The 15,497-nt window shown below is 48.0% G+C and overlaps 1 long non-coding RNA gene across 1 annotated transcript; it reads right to left on the bottom strand.

The window, feature by feature from the left end:
- Window positions 1-2,485: 2,485 nt before the first annotated feature.
- On the bottom strand, window positions 2,486-14,739 carry LOC143844222 (uncharacterized). Its single transcript, XR_013233873.1, has 3 exons — window positions 14,438-14,739; window positions 13,560-13,733; window positions 2,486-2,560 (listed from the first exon to the last, which is right to left on the bottom strand). It is a non-coding gene; the product is annotated as an uncharacterized LOC143844222 (long non-coding RNA).
- Window positions 14,740-15,497: the final 758 nt, after the last annotated feature.

Genomic DNA, 15,497 nt, shown 5'->3' with positions numbered 1-15,497 from the left:
TGGTTCAATGATTCTATCAGCCAATGACAACCAGCTGGTGATCCCTGGCCCCAGGGAAGCACACATCTGGCCTCAACCAGGGCTGGATTGTTCTCTGTCCTGGCCCCCACCTGGTGGAATGAGCTCCCAATGGAGACCCAGGCCCTACACGCTCTGCAAAATAGAGCTCTTCCACCAGGTATTTGATGGAGGACGATCATCACACCCCCCTCCTATCCAGATAAACATGTGCAGGGGTAGTCAGCCTGTGGTCCTCCAGATGTTCATGGACTACAATTCCCAGCAAACGCTGGCAGGGGCTCATGGGAATTGTAATCCATGAACATCTGGAGGACCACAGGTTGACTACCCCTGCACTATGGGACTGCAGAAGAATTACCACCTGAAATGTGTTGTTGACACTATGTTTGTTGATACTGTTGTTGAACATGCTGTTATGCTGCTAGTCAAAGAACTCTGAATCACAAATGAGTCTTTTTTTGTGGCCATGCCCCAAATCAGGATATGTGACTGAGTTTCACTGAAGGTCCTCCAACTGTCCGACAACAGTCTGTTTAAGTAACTGCCATTTGGGGAGGTTTGTATTCCTTCATCCTAAAAATGCAGCCAAGTGACCCTATGTTTCAAGGCTAGAGAAGAACAGAGGGGGTTTGCCGTCGTTTTTCTTGGTAGTCTCCAAGTGCTAACAAAGGCCAGCCCTGAGGATCCATTAGATTCAAGGAGGATAAGTCTACCAGAGGCTATTAAACATGATTGATGTGAGCAGAACCTCCACATTTAGAGGCAATGTCAGAGCCAGGAGGCAATGTCAGGGGAAGGCCTAAACCTCTATGCCTTGTTGTTGGCCATTCAGAGGAATTGGTTGGCCATTGTTTGAGATAGGCTGGACTACAAGGCTCATTGGTCTGATCCAGCAGGGCTCTTTTTACATTCTTTTGAGGGGAAGGCCTCGGCCTCTACGCCCTGTTGCTGGCCCTTCAAAGGAATTGGTTGGCCATTATGTGAGACAGGAGGCTGGACTAGATGGACCATTGATCTGATCCAGCAGGGCCCTTCTTCTGTTCTTATGAAGGCCTCAGCCTCTCTGCCCTGTTGTTGACCCTCCAGAGGAATTGGCCCCTCAGAGGAACATGCTTCAAGCTGTTTGCCCTGGGAAAGGGGTGCTTTGGTGTTTCTGATGACTTGAAAAAGAAAACCTGCCATCCCAATAGCAGCCTCCATTTTTCTTGGTGGTTTCCCATCCCATTAGAGACAGCATAAGGTAAAGGTAAAGGTATCCCTTGTGCAAGCACCGAGTCATGTCTGACCCTTGGGGTGACGCCCTCCAGCGTTTTCATGGCAGACTCAATACGGGGTGGTTTGCCAGTGCCTTCCCCAGTCATTACCGTTTACCCCCCAGCAAGCTGGGTACTCATTTTACCGACCTCGGAAGGATGGAAGGCTGAGTCAACCTTGAGCCGGCTGCTGGGATTGAACCCCCAGCCTCATGGGCAAAGCTTTCAGACGGCTGCCTTACCACTCTGTGCCACAAGAGGCTCATAGAGACAGCATAGTGCAGCAGTTAAGAGTGGTGGCCTGTTACATGCAAAACTGAATTTCACCCCCCCCTTCCTCCACATGTAGGCAGCTGGTTGACTTTGGTCCAGTCACAGTTCTCTTATAGCTGTTCTTGCACATCAGTTCTCTTAGAGCTCTTTCAGCTCCACCTACTTCTCAGGGTGTCTGTTGTGGGGAGAGGAAGGGAAGAGTGTGTGCAAGCTGGTTTGGGACTCTTTTGGGTAGTGAAAAGAGGAATAAAAATCCCTAGCTTGTCTTAATTTCCAAGCTCCAAAAAGCTCAGGGCAAGTTGGGCTATTCACCTCCGTTTTTATTTGAAGTTTATTTCCCATTTCTCCTCTCCCAGTTGTCCCCGTCAAGCATCTGAGCAGCTTTGGCTAAAAACAAGTCGATATCATCTTGCGAAAATAACATTACCGCGCAAATAACGGCTTTTCCCCCAACAGGGCATTTTTTAATTGTCATTACTTTTCGCCAGCTCCGGCTTGCAGAAGGGAAATTCATTACTTTGCTCACTAATTGTTCGAAATAACTCGTTAAAAGATAAGGGGAAGGGAGGGGAACACATCTGCTGCGGTAACCGATGGTGCACTTACAGTGATGTTCCTTTTCGGAAAAGACGGTGTCTTTGCTAGGGAGAAATCCTGCCTTTCCGAGCTGTTTGTGTCAGCAACAATCGATTCCCATTTTAATTTTTAAAATGGGGCTTTTAAATAATGTTTGGAAGGCGAGTTTTTCTTTTAATAAGACGATCGATACACTATACGCCCCAAGCCATATATCACAGGGGGCTTAGTAAAACAGGAGTCGTTTTGTCAACTGTAGGCTAATGGAATCATTAGCAACTCTCTCATCCCATGGGGATAATATTTAATTTACCATTAGGCCGTTCCATTTTATCAACACATGCAAAATACTGACCTGTTCTATTTTTAGCTTCCTCGCGTTGTTCTGAAATAGGTTCATTTTTTGCATTTCTCCCAGTAGCAGTTTACCTGGTTTGCTAAAAATAATTGAAATGCAGATTGCTATTAAAAAAAAGATGATCATCCACAAGTTAGGTTGTTAATAAGGTGGCTAGCAAAAGTTCCCTGAATCTCCTGCTGGGTTCAAAGAGTCTGTTTTGGGAGCAGGTTCAAATTGTAAGATTGTTCGCTGAGTTTATCACATATAAAGAAAAAAGTACAATATACCTGAAATGACTTTGTATATACCAACCTTTCTCAATTTTTAAAGAAATCCCTGAAACATTCTTCCGGCTTTGAGAAAACACCAGAAGTGGCGCCATCATGCAGAATACGGTTGGGAAGCAGAGCTGTGGACACGCCCACCCGGGGCCCCTCCCCTTCCCACTCCTTCCTGGCCCATCGTTGGCTATTTGGGGAGAGGGGTGAGTCAACATGACCATATATGGGCGTATTGCCCAATAAAGGTTAAACACATTTGAAAATATTTATAAAAATTAAGTCAAACCAACATCTGCTCAGGGTTCCTGGCCCAAAAGAGGTTGAAGTTGGCCTTGACCAAGCCCAGGGCCTTTTTGGCCTTGGCCCCAGCCTGGTGGAATACACGTTTCAATCATTCTCTAAAGGGAAGGCAATTGGAAGCTGCTTTGAGACTCCTACGGATAGAGAAAAGCGGCATATAAGAACCACCTCCTCCTCTTCCTCCTTCTTTAATTAATTTCTCGGCCGTCCCTTCCTGCAAAGCAGGCTCAAGATGGCCCACAACATGATTTATTCAAAGGTTAAAATCATAAAATATCATCATAAATACAGTACATAGACCAGTAGTGGCAGGTAGAAGTAAGAGCTCCAACAATTCAATGGGTGGGATTAGAACAGTTTTTCCCCAGTTCTAACTTCCCCTGGTTCGAGAAGGGGAGAGGAGAGGGGAGAGGCTCATTTCAGAGTTCCGTTGCTCCTTTAGGCCTCAACCATACGCCTGGTGGAAGAGCCCAATTTTGCAGGTCCACCCGACCTTTGATAGTTCCAATAGGACCCAGATGTCCACTAGCAGCTCATTCCACCAAGCTGGAGCTCAGGGCAAAAAGCCCCTCTGTTCGAGGCCAAACATACTCCTCTGGGGCCCGGGACCATCAGTAGGTGAGAACTAGCTGAGCTTTATGATCTTTCCACACACGTTCTGCTTGCTGGAAATCTTTAATCATCAGGTGGATTCCTTTTGCAGGGAGGAATATTCCTTGGGGCTTTTGAGAATCCCCGCATGTGCCCTTTCCCACAGTTGGCAGGAAGAAATTCATCCCCGGCTCATTCCAAGAGCATCTCTGCGACGAAACCTTTGTCTTTTCAAAGCCCTCTCCCGCTGCTCAGAATGATTTCTCAAGAGTCTTTGTGGGAAGAGTGGCAGAGAGCCGGGCAGAGAAATAAGAAGCCAGCCAAAGCTCTCATCTCCTCCTTATGATGGGGAGCGACCTATAGATATAGCACACCCAAGGGAATTGCCAATTTAAAAAGAGAGAAATTGATCTGGGGGGCAGGAAGGGAAGACGGAAGGGAAAAGAAAAGCCCTGGGCTAAATAGTAAACCATCCCATCATTTGCCTTGGAAGCACAGATGCATTTTCGCAGTATCCCCAATCCCCCACCTTTCCCAGTTCAGGGAAACTGCTGTTCATGCATGCTTCAAAGATGGCCTGACTCCGATGGTAACTCGAGAAAGAAATTTTTCACTTGCAAAATGGAAGCACATCTGACATGACATGTTTGTGGAGGGACATGTCACTTACTGTGAACAGATCGAAAAAGGTCAACACACTGCAGCTCCATCTCCACCTGACCCTCCGACCCCACCCCAAATGCTGTGTCTCTGCTTACCTTCCTCCAGCTGCCAGCTGGCTCTCAGGGCCCAGTGAGGTTGCACCTAGAAGTCCTCCCCAGCCGAGAAGCACCTGCTTCAGACCCTTGCCTGGCTCCAGGGTGCCCTCACCCAGTCGGGCAGGTGTGTGGGCAGGCAGGGTGGACACTGCCTTCCCTGCCCTTCTCCCCATGCCTACAGACCTGCCAGAGGGTTAGAATGAGGTATAGGAGGCAGACTGAGGAATTGGGATGCCAATCCCCAGGTGGGACTTGGGAGATCTCCAGGAATTATAACTTAGTCCCAGGTGAGAGAGATCCGTTCCCCTGGATAAAATGGCTGATTTGGAAGACAGACTCTGTAGCATTATACAATACTGTGGTCCTACCCTGCCCTAAATCCCACCCATTCCCGTCTCCACCCCCAAAGACTCTGGTTATTTCCCAACCCAGAACTGGCAACCCTACAAATGAAGCTAAGGGTCAGATTAGCCATGTTATACTGAGAGCAAGGAGTGGGTCGGATTTGGAGTGGGAAGGGGGCCTCAGCGGACTATAATGCTAGCCATTTTCTCCAGGGGAACTGGTCTCTGTTGCCTGGAGAGAAGCTGGGGGATCCCAAGGTCCCGCCTAGAGGCCGGCATCCCTAGTCCCATGTCTGCACAAATGGCCATCCAAAACTGCCTGTTCCTCTTGGCTGCATCATGAATGATCTCAGCTCTGACACGAGGCCAGGCCAGAAGCCCATTCCGCCTCCTCGCCTGCTTCTGAGGCCGCATATCTGCTCGGCTTCAAACTTTCCAAAACAGAATGAACACCCCCCCCCCCCGCTGCCTTTTTAACACAACGGTGGAGCCGGCAGCTGTGCATTAACAGGGGAGGTGATAATTAGATGAGAGCAGCAGAGGAGAGGTGATGCGCATGTGGAAGGAATTCAGCAAGCATAGCGCCAGCGAGCAGAGCCAAACGAGGCGGCATGTGTGCATGTGTGCGCCCGGCCGAGTGGAAGATGTTGGAGCATTTGTCAGCATCGACTGCGCATGGGACCCAGTGTGAAGCACAACCTTCCGCTCACGCACGTTTTATAGGAGGGGGGAAAATGTCACGCGGACCAGAAAATAGGAAAATAAAAACCACAGTTTGTGCAAGGGAGACCCAAAACGGAAAGGTGGAGTTTCATATCAAAATAGGATGAAAAAAGGGTTGGGATGAGAAAAAATCAAAGTTCTCTCGCCTTGGGACTAAGTCTTATTGAACTCAGAAGCTTACAGCTCTGTAGGAGCATACCATTGTAGCGGGGCTAGAAGAAGAGTTGGGTTTTATACGCTATTTTTTCTACTGGAAGGGGTCTCAAAGTGGCTTATAATTCCCTTTCCACTCCCCACAACAGACACCCTATGAAGGAGGGGAAGATGAGAGAGCTCTGAGAGAACTGCTCTATTGAGAACAGCTCTTACAGAACTGTGACTGGCCCAAGGTCCCCCCACTGGCTTCTTCCATGTGGAGGAGCGGGGAATCAAACCCAGGTTGCCAGATTCAAAGCTGCCGCTCCTAACCACTACACCAAACTGGCTCACTTGGCGAGCTATCGCTCACCTGGCTGTCGAGAGGGACAAGCGACCCGTTGAATGCTGCTTTGTCTTTTGAACGTGTCATAGAAATGAAGAAACAGGTCTCCATCCATCATTTTTTTTTTTTTAGTTTACAGAAATCTGAAAACAAACCTTTCGGTTTGTGCTTCCATTGAAGCTTGACATTTACTTAGATTACACATGACAGCCCGCATTGGTATGTGTTAATTTCAAGGTTTTCTGCGACACAGGGAACACCAGCCTCTGCTTCGACAACTGCTGCTCACTTTTAAAGAGGTCTCTCGCTCTTTTTGCTTTGCACACTGACGGGGGTCCTGGAGGGTTTTCAAGGCAAGAGACGTAGAAAGGTGCTTTTGCCATGGCTGGCCTCTGCATCACAGCCCTCTTATCTCCTGGTGGTCTCCCATCCAAATACGAGCCAGGGCTGACCTTGCTTAGCTCCTGAGATTTCATGAGACCATATCAACTTTCCAGGCCAGGGTATAATTCACAGCTTAGATCCCATAGTTAAATAGTTAGCTGGATTTGAAGAAGAAGAGCTGGCCTTTTTAAAAATAACCCCCTCCTTTTTACTACCCAAAGGAGTCTCAAAGACACTTATAATCGCTTTCCCTTCCTCTCCCAACAACAGACCCCCCCTGGGGAACTGTGTATCCGAGGGGCCTAGAATCACCTTGCCTTCTCCTTCTCACAAGAAGCCACCTTGAGAGGCAGGTGAGGCAGAGAGAGCTCTAAGAGAACTGCTTGCGAGAACAGCCCTAAGAGAACTGTGAATAACTGAAGGCGACCCAGCAGGTGTCAAGTGTCTCAAAGCAGCTGACAATTAACTTCCTTTCCTTTCCCCACAACACACACCATGTGAGACAGGTAGGGCTGAGAGAGCTCATAGAGAACTGGCTGGCCCAAGGTCACCCCTCTGGCTGCAGGTGGGGGATCAAACCTGGTTCTCTAGATTAGAGGCCTCTGCTCTTAACACCACCCAGTAAAAAGAAAGTTATTTGGAATAATGATTATGGAATCCCAGTTCTCCATGACGCAAGGGGGGATTTGAACCGGATTCTTCCAGATCCCAGTCCAACACATTTAACCACTACACCACCAGTGTAATAACTGTTGGCAGGGTTTAAATATGTAAAGCAGGCTTAGTCAACCTGTGGTCCTCCAGATGTCCATGGACTACAATTCTCATGAGCCCCTGCCAGCCAACGCTGGCAGGGGCTCATGGGAATTGTAGTCCATGGACATCTGGAGGACCACAGGTTGACTACCCCTGATGTAAAGGAGGAATGGCACACCAGGTGCTTGAAGAATAAAATCATTGAAAAGAGGTAACAACTTTGTAAGTAAGAGAAAAGAGAGGTAGCACTAACAGTCTAACTGACTAATATTCTAGAGGGCATCGGAGGGGAAGCGTGCTCAAAGGAGCCAGAAGTCTCCAGCTGAGCCAATCAGAAGGAGATTATTTGAAAAATACCAGAAGGTCCCTAATCTTAATCTTCTTACTACACATCTCCTCCAGTGTCGCCCTGTAAGATATTCGTCGTGCGCTCTTAAATCATGCACACAACAAATCTTCCATAAACCAGCAATAACAAAGAGTTGGTGACAAGGCAGCTGAAGCAGCGACCTGCAACACACCGATGCCCTGGAGGAAAGAGACGCACACAACATGTCCAAGTTGGCAACTCATAGAAGAGCAGAGACACCTGGTTTTCCCAACCAAAGACTGATCTTCTTTCTGCCACCTCCAGCCCCCCCCCCCTTTCACTGCTGGGTTCCCAAGCTGCCGTTGCCGGCTCCTTGCGATGCTTCTGCTGCAGTGCGGTGGCTTCTCGCCTCCTGCCTGTGGCTCCGGCGTCTGTTCAGTCAAAACACAAAAACAGCCCAGGGAAGGGGGGAGGGGGAGGGGAGGAGGGAGGGGAAGGGCCGCTGACGTCAATCTGCATTGCTGCAGATTTTCATTCAAGGAACCGGCAGATCCCATGTGACCCCCACCCCCCTCCTTCCCCCAGCTTCTTATTGTTGCCGGGAGAAAAGGATGCTCAAAGGCCTTTCTCCATCCCTCCCTCCACCTTGGGCGTTGGGGGGGGGGGGTGCTTTCCTGGACCAAAGTGACAGAGACTTGCAAACAAAACCAGGAAGGGATCAAAATTGTTTCATCCCTGTAGTTTAGTTGGCATGTGCTACAGGCCCAGAGCTTCCAGGAGCTGCACCTGGGGCCTTCCCCTCCACGGATCAGGGCCGTGGCCTCTCTGTTCTTGGGATCAAGAGCTTGCAGTCTGATGCAGGATCGTGATCCTGAATCACGGATTGGCTCGTGCCCGACTGGTCTCCCTGTGGGAGCCGGTAGATTCTAAAGGTCTTTGCCATGCCCTGATTGGACAGCATGCCACTAGATCCACTAGGGAGCCAATTGGTTTAAATCAATCTGTAACCAGATTGAGCCGGCTGTTGGGATTGAACTCCCAGCCTCATGGACAGACAGCTTCAGCTAGCATTTCTGCTGCCTTACCACTCTGCGCCACAAGAGGCTCTTACAAGATCAATAAAATCCCCTAAAATACACATGACACACGAAAGCTGCATGTGACACTACTCAGGTTGGATCTATGGGCCCCTATACAGGTTGGATCTATGGGCCCCTATATCTATGGGTCAGACAGTCAGTTGTGGGTCCTCTGTTCCCATATGAGTAGTACTTGGTTTGGATCTTTGGAATAGTGACCCAGAACCACAAAATGGCTACTCCAGGAGGCGGAGCCAAACACAAAATGGCTACCGCCCAAGGAAGCAGCACATGCACAGAGGGAGCCAACTGCAGGGGAGAAGAAGGATAATTTTTAAAATACACTGGGAAAGAGGAACACAGGAGAGTAAAACGCAACAGTGTGTTGATAGCTCCCTCAGAAACAATGATATTCTAATCTGCCCAGCCGATTGGATCTCCAGTAGCCAATCAGAAGCCCTGGTGGGCAACAGCTCTGCCTAGCCACACCCACTTTCTAAAACCACTTGGTGGGCCCCAGATAAGGTCCTGTTGGGCACCATGCCAGGGACCCATGATGCCAGCATTAACACCACCCCCAACAGAGGGGCCAACATCTTGACTTTCCTCTTTCCTTTGCCGTCTTGACCCACTGCTGTTTTACTGAGAAATGTGGGATAAAGTTGCTTTAAAATAGTTTGAACCCAGTATTTATCATTCATATTGCACCCATCCATCCAGATCGTTGGGCGCTGTTCTCTTCTGAAGAATCCTGCCACGGCCGGGCAGGATCAAGGGAGCCGCTCTTTCAAACAGCCGGCTTACCTCCTCGAGCGAAGCGAGATCTCTGCGGATGTTGCTGGAGGTACTTAGTGGCTTACCCAAAGTTAAGATTCACAGAGCAGGATGGAGAGGGTGTAGCAATGAAAGCTTTTGATCTGTCAAGATTGAATTGGCCCTGGCTTGGCCTGTTTTCCCCCCGGTGATTCTTCTCCCTTCCTCCCGCATTGTCTTCATCATAAGAAGAAAAGGGAATGGGCTGACTTTGGCGGATAATGTAAATCAGTGCAGGTTTTTTTTTAAGTCGTATAATCTCTTTTATTTGGACTAATCCTCCAGAACCCTTCATCTGGCAGGATGCCAAAAGGAGAGGAGGGAAGGCATTGCTGTGGGGAAGGGAATGTCTCTTTCTGAAATTCCCTTCTTAGACGTAGCCCTTGATTCCTCTTCTCTCACTTTCCCCTTTTTTAAAACTGGGGTTTCCGTGTCCAGAAATAAATGTACCCTTATGTCACTTCAGCCCATGCAGCTGTTTCGGGTGACATCTGGCAAGGCTTGGAAAGCCACGGCCTGCCTGGGAGCACCCACTGCGGGGGTCTCCAGCGTGGTGCCCATGAAATTCCTGGCACCCATCAAAGTGTTTGGAGGGAAGAGGGTGGGTGGGGCTTTTGCCCAGCAGCAGAACAGATTTTTAAAAAATGGCTGCCATCATGTTGCACAGATCTTCACCATATGGTTGCCAGCTCTGGATAAGGAAATAATTGGAAACTTTGGGGGTGGAGCCTGGAGAGGGTGGTTATTTGGGGCCGGGAAGGGCCTCAGTGGGGACTAATGCTATGAAATCCACCCTTCAAAGCTTTCTCCAGGGGAACTGATCTCGTCTATCCAGAGATCAGGTATCATAGCAGCTTTGGGCTGATCCTGTGTTGAGCAGGGGGCTGGACTAGATGGCCTGTATGGCCCCTTCCAGCTCTATGGTTCTATGATTCTATGAAATCCCCAGGAACCTGAAGTGGGCATCGTTTGGGAAGGGGGAATGATGTCGATAGAAGAAGAAGAGTTGGTTTTTTATACCCTACTTTCCATTGCCCGAAGGAGTGTCAAAGTGGCTTACGATCACTTTCCCTTACTCTCTCTGCAACAGACACCCTGTGAGGCAGGTGGGGCTGAGAAAGCACTGCTCTGTGAAAACAGCTCTAAACAGACTGCGACTAGCCCAAGGTCTGGCTACATGTGGAGGAGAAGCCAGGAATCCAACCCAGTTCTCCAGATTACAGTTTACACTCCTAACCGCTGCACTATACTACACTCTTGGCAACAGGGTATTATTGAGTTCCCCTTCCCAAGTCGACATTTTTCTCCGGAGAACTGATCTCTGTCATACTGCCTTGGCTGCCTGCCCTGCAGGGAGTGAAATCCGATGAAAAGCTAGGAATAGACTTCTTGGCAAGGCCCAAAGGAATGTGATGGGATGTGAGATGAGAACCTTCTTTTTTTATTTATGGAGCAATAAAGCAGCGCTTCCAGATAGATGCATCTCGTGCAGCCTAGAGGCTAGAGGTGAGAACGGCTTTACACCTTCTGCTCCGCTGAACTCTGCAAATGCTGGCAGGGGCCTATGGGAATTGTAGTCTATGGACATCTGGAGGGCCGCAGTTTGACTACCCCTGCCCTCCAGTGTTCACTCTGGTCCCTCTTTATTTCTGCATCATATAAGTCAGCCGTTATCAACAGGAACTGTAGGGTCCCCTGGGTGCCCCTGGCACATCTGAAGGGGACCAGAGCTAGAATAATACAAGAAGAAGAGCCCAAACAGTTTAGGAGGGGATCCTGGTCACTGACCTGATGAAGTGCTCTTTTTGTGACATATGATGTCATTCATTCATTCATTCATTCATTCATTCATTCATTCATTCATTCATTCATTCATTCACCTTTATTGGCATTCCAGGATATTCCGATATGGCAGAAGGTCTGAGCAAGGCAACAGCAAAACAGATAAAACAGTACTACACTCAAAGAGCTTATTTCTGGCTAGAAGTACTCCAACTAAAAATTTAGCGACTGTGGCTCTCATTTCAGGGAATGCAATAAACAAACCCTGGCGTCTACATTAACCACTGCTTTAGGCTGACCTTGCACTGAGCAGGGGGTGGGACTAGATGGCCAGTCTGGCCCCTTCCAAGTCGATGATTCTATGATTCTATAAGAGCTCTTAAAAGGACTGTGGTCCAACAACTATTGAGAATGACTAATATAGGCTATTGCAAAGAAACTGTACAGATGTCAAGTACCTGGAGGGGGAAGGATATTTTAAAAGTCTATAGGTTGTCTTTTTGTTTACGTAATAGCTGCTCAGAAGAGATCCTGCCACGCTCCTAATAACCCACCTCTTCTAAAGACGTGAGCAGTGCAGGATGGTTAACGTGTATTCGTCGAGTACCGAAAGCTAATTAAAAGATACGTTAATTTAAGTGGGCCGGGACTCTCGGGGGGATTGGTAATTGTTATTATTTACTGAGTCTTGCGGTGTTTATCGGGATGATGCGGCAGCCCGGCAATTTAGGTCCGGCAGCTCAAATGCAAATGAGTGTAAGACTCCAAAAAGGTAGTTAAATGCCTGAGCATGCAGTGAAAGCTGACAGGGCTCACGTAAAGGTGGCGTGCTGGGGAGGGGAGGGTGACCCCCTTTCATGCTTTGATTTTTTTAAAAATGCTTCTTTGTGAATCATAGAATCATAGAGTTGGAAGGGGCCACACAGGCCATCTAGTCCAACCCCCTGCTCAACGCAGGATTAGCCCTAAGCGTCCTAAAGCATCCAAGAAAAGTGTGTATCCAACCTTTGCTTGAAGACTGCCAGTGAGGGGGAGATCACCACCTCCTTAGGCAGCCTATTCCACTGCTGAACTACTCTGACTGTGAAAAATTTTTTTCCTGATATCTAGCCTCTATCGTTGTAGTTTAAACCCATTACTGCGTTTGTTGCAAGCATATTTGTCCTGCCCATTTTTCTTTCCGTATCCCTTCCCCCTTCGCCAGTTGCCTTAATGGCATTTGTAAACAGCGTAGGTAAACAACAACATTAATGTTACTTTTGGTTTTCCTTATTGTAGGTGGGGTACACAGACATCTGGCCTGACCTGGATGGCCTGGGCTAGCGTGATATTGTCAGATCTTGGAAGCTAAGCAGGATCAGCCCTGGTTACTACTTGGATGGAAGAGCACCAAGGAAGCTCAGGGTTGCTACCCAGAGCCAGGCAATGGTGAAACACTTTTGAATGTCTCTTGCATAACTGCGGCCCTCCAGATGTCCATGGACTACAATTCCCATGAGCCCCTGCCAGCATTCGCTGGCAGGGGCTCCTGGGAATTGTAGTCCATGGACATCTGGAGGGCCGCCGTTTGACTACCCCTGCCCTATAGGGTCACCATGCATCAGCTGCAACCTGACAGCATTTTCGGAAACCCCCAAAATAACCACTCTATCTTGGATGACCCAGGCTAGTCTGGCAACCGGCAGGAGACGGGGTGGGGGCACTTCCAGGGAAGAAATGCTTAGGCCTCATTGCCGACATCACACAGGAAGTGATGTCATCACACCAGCAATGTTGGGATGCCACTCTGGTATTTGGACAAAAGCTCTATGGTAAAACCAACTTCTAAAACTCGAGCATCACCCAGCTGTTGCTGGTGGGAGGATGACACGTCCTATGTTGGTTTTTGAAGAAGAGGTTGTTTTTATACCCCACTTTTCATGACATGAAGGCATCTCAAAGCGTCTTACTATCACCTTCCCTTCCTCTCTCCACAACAGGCCCCTTGTGAGGGAAGGGAGGCTGAGAGAGCTCAAGGTCACCCTAGGACGGGGAGGACTGCGGATTCACACCTGGTTCTCCAGGTTAGAGGCTGCCGCTCTTAACCACTATACCAGGGGTAGTCAAACTCATGGGAATTGTAGTCCGTGGACTTATGGAGGGCCGCAGTCTGACTACCCCTGCACTATACCAAGTTATGTGATGCTGGTGACTAGGTTTGTCCTTCGTGTTTCTCCCATTAAGTCCTCCCATGGGCCAGTTGATTGGCTGCTAGAGGTAGGTCCCAGGGTCTCCAGTGTAAAAAGCCAGACAGGGAGTTACGTGAAAGACCTCAACCCAAGAATGGACAGCAGCTGCCAGACTGCGTAGACAATACTGACCAGATGGCCCACTGTTCTGATTCATTAGAAGGCAGCTTCATGTGCATTCAAAAGATGTCCCTCCAGTAGGTTTCTTATTGCAAAGAATCCCGCTCAAGTTTTAAAATGACAGATGACCCAAAGGCTACTCTTACTTCTGTTTTACGTGTTCTTACTATTCCAGGCACAATCCCAATTTTTTTCTTCATCCGTCTTCAAAAGGGAGTTCTTCAGAGATTGTTTCTTCCCTCTGGGTATCTTGCTCTCTCTTTTTTTCTTCCCTCAAAGAACAACGAGACGATGATTATGCTGTTATTTTTCAGGAGAATCTGGGAACAGAAGTTAATAATGCAGATCAGTGTATCAGACAGTTTTTCATTTCAGTACGTTTGAGACAACGAGGTATTAAGCGTAACGTAAATAGAAATACATTCATGCTCAGGGGAGGAAAGTTGTTACCAAGAAATGACAGGGATTATTTTTTGTGATATAAAAAGTTTTACTCATTTACCAAAACGATACAAATTTCTGTGCGGAGCTTTCTAGAAGCTTCCAGGATTTATTATCTCTAGCAGGCTAGCTTGGAGTAGTGGTTAAGAACGGCAAACTCTAATCCAGGGATAGTCAACCTGTGGCCCTCCAGATGTCCATGGACTACAATTCCCATGAGCCCCTGCTAGCAAATGCTGGCAGGGGCTCATGGGAATTGTAGTCCATGGGCATCCGGAGGACCACAGGTTGACTACCCCTGCTCTAATCTGAAGAGCCGGTTTGATTCTATGCTCCTCCACATGCAAGCAGCTGGGTGACTGTGGGTAAGTCCCAGTCCTATTAGAACTGTTCTCACAGAGCACTTCTGTCAGAGCTCTCTCAGTCCCACTTCCCTCACAGGCGAGAGGAAGAAAAGGTGATTATCAGCCACTTTAAGGGCCCTTTGGGTAGTGAAATGTCAGCTCTTCTTCAATGAAGTCTTTTTCTGCCTTTGAAAAAGGCGTGCTAATTTCTTTGAAATAATCAAGGAACCCCAACTTACTGTGGCTAGATTCAAGTCCAGTGGTCCCGTAGAGATCAAAAGGTTTGTGCTTTCGAGAGGCAAATTTCTCTTTGTCTTGTTGTTGTTGTTTCTCTTGTTGTTTCCCAAGGTGCTCCTGAAGTCCAATCCAGCTGTTCTACTGCAGCTGTTCTACTGAAACCACCTTACTATGAAATATACAGATTGTGCTGGTCTTTCAAAATAGTAGGAGGGAGACAAATAGCAGGTCATGATGGAAAAGACTACAGCTAGAACATTGTAAGTGTTTGCAGAGCTTGAATATGCCGAGCACTAGGCTGCTTAAAAATAGTTCTCATTCAGAAGCGAAACGGTTATATATAGAAGGAGGAAAGGAGAGACCTAAATATCTTGCTAGCTGTCCTCTGCAGTCATTGTTCAACTAATTAATTTGTCTACGTGGTCATGCAAATTGCCTCTCACTGACATTCAAATGCTAAACAGTCTGTTTTGTAAAAAAAAAGAGAGAGAGAGAGAGAGCTGGCTTTTCAGAGAGGAATTAACATACGGCTGTTCTAATTCTGACCAGGCTGCTTTTGCTGTCTGCATTGGTGTGACTCTTTAAACATCTCTATCAGTTAAACCTGTGATCAGGGCTCCTCCTGCCTTGAGATGCTTTGAACATGGATTATGATAATCAAAGATACTTTATAGAAAAAAATCTCTCCCCAGTAGAGAAATATGCAAGTCTTTGAGTTCACACAGGAAAGAGCTTATCTTCAAACCAAAAATGCAAATCACAACTCTCACCTGGAAGTGAGAATCCCAATATAACCATCCTTTGAAATGCAAGGCAACTTGGCCTCCTGATCTGAGAATGCAAGTAACACAGTTGCAGAGGCATGTTGGGGGGAGGCACAGGAATACCCTGGCAAGGGGGTTATAGAACTTTGGTCCAGCAAGTGGGAGGGAACATGGAAAGGAGCCAAGAAACTACCCTCCCTCCCTCCAGGTCAAGTTGGGTTAGGCCTATGAGGTATGAAATTCCCCAGCCTGACATTTTCTGTTTCTAAATGGGGGGTCACCTTAGTCACCAGGGCTA

Source organism: Paroedura picta, chromosome 9, assembly GCF_049243985.1.
Source record: "Paroedura picta isolate Pp20150507F chromosome 9, Ppicta_v3.0, whole genome shotgun sequence".
NCBI lineage: Eukaryota > Metazoa > Chordata > Lepidosauria > Squamata > Gekkonidae > Paroedura > Paroedura picta.
This window is presented reverse-complemented; position numbering and strand designations above follow the sequence as displayed.